A 7,275-nucleotide genomic window follows, 5' to 3' on the forward strand; every position below is an offset into this window, starting at 1 on the left:
TATGTATTTTATAACTCTGCGAACTGAACAATAACATTTTTGTTTAATTCCACGCGGACGAAGTCGCGGGCACAGCTAGTGTACAAATATTATTTTTTTCCCAGAAGGGTTTAATTATGAATATAAAGAATATTAAAACAGTACTAATATAAATAATAAAAAAAACTATCGATACAGGGAAAAGAAGTTAATTACATAGATACGGTTCAATCTATTTTAAATACTCTACATTATAATATTTCATGTTCACTATCTGATATTAAATGGTTATCTCTGTACAAAATATTATTTTGAGGTAAATTAGCTTTTGCTTACAATGAACGGTCGATCGGCGAACCTAATTTATTTCATCCATTGTTCCTTTAATCACAAGCTCTGGTCACTTCATCGCGGCAAATGATTATAACTTGTTCTTGATTAAACGAAAAAAAAAATGGTATATTATTATCTTATATATAAAATTGTCGTGTCACAATATTAGTTAACATACTAATCCGAAACGGCTGGACCGATTTTTATGAAATTTTGTTTGCATATCGGGTAGGTTTGAGAATCGGCCAGCATCTATTTTTCATACCCCTAAGTTATAAAGGGGGGGACTAAGGTGTTAATAACATATATGGCAAAACTAAATCGATACTAATATTATAAATCTAAGGAGTTTGTTTGTTTGTTTATTTGAACTAGCTAATCTCAGGAACTACTAGGTTTATCAATACATAAAAGAAAATAAATAAAATAAAAATAAAACAACGTTTGTGGGGTCTGCTAATTATTATACAAAGGTATCTACATTATTGGAACGGAATGAAAATGGGTAATTGAAACATACGTCTTTACACGTTATTTTTTTATACTCCAAGCATAGCAAAAAGGCATCAAACGCACTTGATAGTACGCAGTTACTATAGCCTACAGATTCCCGCAACTCCGGAAGCATCGTAAACGTGTTGCCAACCTTACCCTCGACCCTCCCCGGTAGGTTTGGTCTCCTTACTTACCACAGGAACACAACAATACTTGAGAGCGATATTATTTATTTTATTTATTTATTTATTTGTTACTTCTTGCATAGATATAATCAAACACTTTTACGTAGTAAAAAAAGGAAAAAAAAACAACAGTACAGAAATAAAATTAAACAAAAAGTAGTTACAATGACAGCACGCAAAGGCGGTCTTATTGCTTTATGCAATCTCTTCCAGATAACCTCAGGTAAAAGGAGATTATAAGTACCAAAGTGCGGGATTGTGCAAATAGATAAATATATTAATAGGCTTTGATCTGCTGTTTAGTTAAGGTACTTCCCCACCTCTCTGCTTCAAATTTTAAACAGAATATTTCTAACTACGACGCGTTGGCGCAAAAGTCATAGCACTGATTTGTGACTGTTGCGCTGGCAGTTGAGAGTTCGATCCCCGTACATGACAAAAATTTGTATTAGCTATAGAGATGTTTGCCCTGATCTGGACAATTCGATCATACCTGACCGTGCAGTCCTTGTGGGTTTCCCTGACGTGTCTTGGAAAGCATGTTAAGCCGTTGGTCCCGGTTGTTATCATGTACGCCTCATAGCGATCGTTACTCATAGTAGTGAATATATCCGCCAACCCGCATTGGAGAAGCATGGTGGATTAAGCTCTGATTCTTCTCCTACGTGGGGAAAGAGGCCTATGCCCGCAGTCGAATATTACAGGTTTAACCGTATTTCCTGCTAAGCTCTACCGCAAGGAATGTGTACAGTGTAATGTTCTTACAATAATTCGTTCTTCCATTCCGTTCTGCGTGACTGTACTCTGAGTTGATACTGCTATATATAGTTACGTTTTGTCATATTAAATCTTATGTTTAAATTACACGTGCTTGTTATATAAGTGATTGCCTCGTAAAATGTCAAGCCAATTTCAATTTCGTTAAATAGAAATATATTTTGCGTCTCTAATTTTCGTACAATTTTTTTACTTAGGACTAAATACGAATACGAATCAGTATTTGGTATCTCAAATATTTAATAACGTAGTATGGCTTAGAGAATTTAATTTTGATGAAAAAGTTAAGTTGACTTTAAAAAATAAATTGAAAACTTAATTACTTACGGAGTTCGCCAAAAGTATTGATTTTAGGTTTATAAGTTTAATTAACTTTTCCTTTTCTAAAATTACTAAATTATTTTAAATAAATGATAGTTTTAAGAGATAAAATTTTATAATTAGTGTAAACTAAAGAAAAAATAATGAATATTGTGTAATATATGTATTTTGTGTGTGTATATGTAGTTTGTGTAATATAATTATATTTAAATTATTATTTATTTCCTGCAAACACCGATTCTTTGAAATTGAACATTCAAACATTAACGATTTTGCCAGCGACTTCGGCCGCGTAGAATTAACAAAAAAGTTATTGTTCAGTTCGCAAAGTTAAAAAATAAATAAATTTCTAAAACAGAGGTCAGTCCAGCCGTTTCAGAGAATAGCCGGAATAAACAGACAGACAGACACAAATTGTAAAAAATGTTATTTTGGTATATGTACCGTGTATACATTTAGTGAAAAATGGTTATTATAATATTACATAGCTGACACTCCAATTTTATTTATTTACATCGATATAATTTCATTAAAATGTCCAATTCTTGGGAAAGATTTTAGATTTTACCGCGAACGTTATCTACGACTTGATTGATGTTGTTAGTTGGTCAGTTGCGAATGGTATTACTTCAGGTGCAGTCGAAACGTGATTTAATCAACTAGCTTATATCCCTATAGATTTATATACTCTGTTTACTGGTAGAACTCTTAAGAATCTGATTATAAAGATTGAAAAATCATTATTGAATCATATATATTAATACGCTAGGGTTAACATGTTAGCCTCTCTTTTTAGAAAAAACTTATCAATTACTCCACATAAATTATAATATATCGTTTTATTGATAATAGTTTGCTCTACCGGTACCCACAACTAAAAAATAAATTATCGCTTTTTTTTGGAAATTAATTAATGTACGTATGTGTAGGTGTACTAAACCATACTAATATTATAATCCTGAAATATTGGTTTGTTTGTTTAAATGCGCTAATCTAACTACTGGTTCGAATGGAAAAATTCCTCTGAGTCAGATAGCCCATTTAAATTAAACGTTAATCGTGCCACATTGGTCTCCGTTTCTTAATAATCAGCTAACTTGTCGCCTTTTGTAATTTCGACTATAATAATTAGATTACTTGATAATTGTTGTAACTATTCCGAATTGTGAATCTCGTAACCGAGCGCTTATTCCTAAATGTCAGACTTGTAGTGCATCGCATTGTAGTGCATCGTGCATCTTAGCGCAATGTTTTGAAACATGTAATATTACTAAAGTTAACACGATTATGATGCAAAAAGTATTTTGGTATATAACCGATTAATGTATAGGAAAGCGCAGTAGACCTGACGAAATTTTTGATTTTATTTCATTAAGTATATTAGGTATAATATTATATGGATACGCAAACGAATGCGGTACTTTTATAATAATGCAACGTCATTCTGCGTACAGTCTGGATCGAGCACTCGCCGGTAAATAAACGTTACACGACTTGAATAAATGAACAAGAGATATGCTCAGCAGGAACGGAAGACGGAGTGGTTCTTGATAATATTGTTGCAACTTTTAGGATATATGCCGGCCAGCCACGTTTTATGTATGAATATTCCACTAAACACGCTACACAAAAACTTTACTCTAGAGAGAGTATACTTAGAACAGTCGGTTTAGTTTTCGATTTCAACGGACGCAATGGCGACGCGTGTTGTTACATGATAGATGTAGTCGTTGGCCGCCGCGGGCGCTGTTTCCTTCGTGAGGTTCGAATGCGCATGCGCGCCGGTTATTCGAGAGCTCTCATTTGTCAAATACACAATTGTGCACCATTTTAGACGACATTTTGACATAGCATTGGTTGAATTAATAAGCGCGCGGAAATTTAAAAGTAATAGAATATTGAAAGTTGAAAACGGAACAATATGTGCGTACTAAAATATGCATGTAGACACAAAAATAGTATCGTTATAATAAAATGAAGAGAATAAAGTCATTTATAGTAGGTACACACTGCGTCTGATTTAAAAGGTCACTAGTACATGTACATGTTGTACATGTTAAATAAAATTGAGATGATAAAATAAATTGTTGCTAATTTAAATAAATAAACGTTTCACACTCAACTTTATCAATTTATTACGTTCATAATTAAATAACTACAATCAGATGCTTAAATTTAGTTTATCAATCATTACGTAATGTTAAAATTATACTGCCCAGAATTTCTCGCCTTTTGATTACTACATAAAGAATTTACTTCAAGAACACACGTTTGCCTTGTGTCAACAAGGGTTAACTGACCGACTAAATTTTCTCAGCCTCAATTTCGGAACTTAGAAGAGTCACTAAAATATTCTATTTCAGCCCCGTAACCAAAGGACCTTTGAATTATTTGATTATTACGTCACTTGTAATAACTAACTTTAATCAAGTGTAATGATTTTTTTATCTAAGCTTAGACCTAATAAAAAAGACATATCAGATAAAATTAACCATGAATTTCATGGGGTCATTGCATAAGTAATGTGTTTTTGCCCGGAACGAACGGGACGTGAGGTTTTGGAAATATCGTTTCATACACAATGTAAGTGAAAGAGCATACGTCACGGAAGCTAGAGAGAACAGGCGGGGGCGAAAAAAATATCGTCGGCGATGATGTCTAGCACGTCCCACCCCGCGCGTGCCTTATCCCGCCCGTGATTCCGCTGCGCAGCAGTTGTGTTAATGTACAATTTTAATTAAAACTGTATTTGAGTAAAAAATATTTTTCAATTATTTTTAAGTTATTAAATATATGTTTAGTAATTATACTCAAAGAAAGGTGATCTATCTTTTTTGATTAAATTCTGTGTTTTATAACTATGTTTTCTTTCTGCCTGGAATAATATAACATTTCTTTAACTAAGATATACGATAGTCAACAACACCTGGTACCACCAGCACGTAAATTAATATTAATTAAAATATAATGCAATGGAAAATTCATGCAGCTTTGCTGCTGTGCTATCTAATATATAAAATTCTCGTATCACGGTGTTTGTTGCCAAATTCCTCCGAAACGGCTGGACCGATTTTTATGAAATTTTGTGTGCATAAATATATCTATAGGTCTGAGAATCAGCCAATATCTTATATCTTTTCATACCCTTAAGTTATAACAGGGGGGATGAAGGGCATTAATATTATACATATATGGCAAAACATAGTTTACGGGACCAGCTAGTTTATATACACATTCCATAAGATATATAAATAAATAAGTTATAATGATATATTTTTTTTGTAAAAGTTTATAGAAACTGGTGATTATATCAGCTTTCCCGCTCCTGACATATGTTCAAACAGAGTGTACAGATGTTCTTCATGGTCTGGGCGTTTTTGTAGGATTTCCGGTATTCTAGTTTCTTGTTACGTATGTTTCCCGTGTCGCGAAATTGGATGTCATCTTAGCAATGTTTTTTCCTGTACTATGATATTCACAAGAATGTATAACCAAACTTGAAGAAAGACTTTGTAAACATAATCTGTAAGCACCACGGCATTTAATAACGAAAAATAAAAGAAAACTAATACTCGTAATTTGAATTAAGAACAAATATAATTTAGAGCGAATAATGCTATCAAATTATTTAAATTAACTTTTTTAAAATTAATGACGAGCTTGCCAACGATTTTTACCACAGTTTCATAATAATTATGGTAAAAAGTTAAAAATAAATAGGAATTTAAACTTGAAATATACAAAAAACTAAATGAAGAAGAATCTTTAACAGTAGCACCATTAACGCTAGCTAATTAGACATCACTACCTCTAAAGAAGTAAATAACGAATGTTCGCAATGAACAGTTTTCGTATTATTTTCACTGTTAAACAAAGTGACTGACTTTAGTAATTAAAATAAACTTCCTGTTTCTGAACTTTCATAGATAATGTACAATGAAAACTTACGTCCTTCTTTCGGAACTTTTAATGATTTTTAATCCGATTTCACAGAAGAGAAAATTTTATATTTTCGAGGTGTATTAAATTTTTAAGAATAATGAAGTTAACTTATTATTCAACGAGCTTCAGGAACTTCGTCTTCATTTCTAATTGTGTGTATAAAATCACTTATTGTATGAGTAAAATCATTATATTTAACTAATATTTCACTACACATTTATAGAGTATTAACTCTAATCAACAGTGCTTTTCTAGCCTACTTGAATAATTTATTTTATTTTATTACTAAATTATGTGTATGTGTTATGTTAGACACCTTTTTTCTTTGAAATAAATCAACCGTGATTACTGTTTGTAGTTTTTGATACTATAACAGTAGTATTGCGACCTTTATTGTTCATTATTTATATTTTATTCTAAAATTAAAAAAAATTACTAGGTTGGGCTGACTGATTCCTAAACTAAGAAATATTAAAATTTTTAATCAAGCAATAATGATGAAAGAGCAAGTAAATGGGATATAGTATTACAATATATTATTTTTTAATTTTTTAAGAATTACTAAAATTGAAGAAAAAACTTCGACTAAATCAATTATTTAAGTAAACTTTCAAGGTTCAGACTATTTAAACTAATTCTTCTTCGCAAGGTACTATTGAACGAAAGTTAGAAGAAGCTTGCAACTAACTTTCGATAGCTGTAGCAACAAAAACTAATTAGTTTCGAGCGTGTCGATTCTGTGGTACAAAACCCAGGATGATGGTCGCAAAAACGATTGTATTTTTTATTACATTCTAACAAATTAAGACAGAAGTAAAATTGGTTGTTTATTAACTAAATTACTATATTTCTTATTCATGAAAAAAAAATTGTTTTTATAAACGAAAAGTAACAAACTAAAAATTCTTTTCTTTTTACTGTAAAAAAAAATTGTAAAAAATAATAATTAGCATCTCCTTTGCAGTAGCAGCTACGGTTCGCGTGGTAGGCTCAAAGGCGGCCACTGAAAATCAACGTGGAATTTTAGTGTAGTTAGTCTTAGTGTGTTCTTTATGTTTCAACAGATTCTACGGTACACTTTTCTGCAGACTCATCATTTCGAAAAAAAAAAATATTCGAAGGAACGTAAAACTTTAATAAAACTCTTGTTCGTAATATCGCAACGATCTTGTAAATTAAACGACTAAAACTTTTCATGTTACAACTTCCTAATCGGCAGTGTAGGTGATAAATGTCAGTTTAC

Source organism: Melitaea cinxia, chromosome 22 (assembly GCF_905220565.1).
Source record: "Melitaea cinxia chromosome 22, ilMelCinx1.1, whole genome shotgun sequence".
Lineage (NCBI taxonomy): Eukaryota > Metazoa > Arthropoda > Insecta > Lepidoptera > Nymphalidae > Melitaea > Melitaea cinxia.